Here is a 1,406-nt window from a genome sequence, read left to right on the forward strand (position 1 = left end):
GATATTGTGCATGTGTTAGTCACTCAGTCATGTCCTACTTTTTGCAACCCCATGGATTGTAGCCTGCCAGGCTCCTCTATCCATGGAATTCTCCAGACCAGAACACTGGAGTGGGTAGCCTTTCCCTTCTCCAGGGGATCTTTCCAACCTAGGAATTGAACCCAGGTCTCTGGCATTGCAGGTGGATTCTTTACCAGCTGAGCCACCAGGGAAGCCCATATTTTGGATATTAACTATGCATTAAATACAGATTAAAAACTCCTTATTGGCCGTATTATTTGCAAATATTTTGCTCCATTTTAGGCTATCCTTTTGTTTTGTCAGTGATTTCCTTTGCTGTGCAAAAGCTTTTAATTTTATTTAGGACTCTTTTTTTTTTGCTTTTGTTTCTTTTCCTTAAGGAGACAGATCCATAAGATATTGCTTCAATTTATGTCAAAGAGTTTACTATATTCTCCTCTAGGAATTTTATGATTTCAGGTTTTACATTTAGTTCTTTAATCCATTTTGAGTTTATTTGTGTATGTGATATGAAGGAATGTTCTAATTTCATTCTTTCATATGTAGCTATCCAATTTTCCCAGTACCATCTATTGAAGAGACTGTCTTTTCTCTACTGTATATTCTTGCATTCTTTGTCATAGATTACTTGACCACAGTGCATAGTTTTATCTCTAGTCTCTGTATTCCATTCCGTTGATCTATGCATTTGTTTTATGCCATTACCATGCTGCTTTGCTTATTGTCAATTTGTAATATAGTCTGAAGTGAAAAAGCATGATACCTCCAGCTTTGTTCTTTTTTCTCAAGATTGCTTTGGAAATTCAGGATCTATCTTGTTCCATATAAATCTTAGGATAATTTTTCTATGTCTGTGAAAAATGTCATAGATATTTTGATAAGGATTGCATTAAATCTGTAGATTGTATTGGGTAGTATGGACATTTTAACAATATTAATTCTTATAAGAACATGGGATGTCTTTCCAATTCTTTGCATCATCTTCAATTTCCTTCCTCAGTGTTTTATAGATTTCAGAGTGAAGATCTTCCATCTCCTTGTATAAGTTTATTCCTAGGTATTACATTCTTTTTGATGATATTTTAAATGAGATTGTCTTCTTTTTCTGATAGTTCATTGTTGGTGTCTACAAAAGCAAAAATATTTCTGCATGTTAATCTTGTATCCTGAAACTTTACTGATACTTTTTTTAGTTCTAATAGTTTCTTTGTGGAGTCTTTAGGGTTTTGTCTATATAGTATTATGTCATTTGAAAATAATGACAATTTTTCTTTCTTTCCTTCTAATTTTAATGCCTTTTATTTCTTTTTCCTCTCCAATTGCTGTGGCTAGGACTTCCATTATTATGTTAAATAGAACTGGTAAGAATGGGAATCCTTGTCTTG

Source organism: Bos mutus, chromosome 13 (genome assembly GCF_027580195.1).
Source record: "Bos mutus isolate GX-2022 chromosome 13, NWIPB_WYAK_1.1, whole genome shotgun sequence".
NCBI lineage: Eukaryota > Metazoa > Chordata > Mammalia > Artiodactyla > Bovidae > Bos > Bos mutus.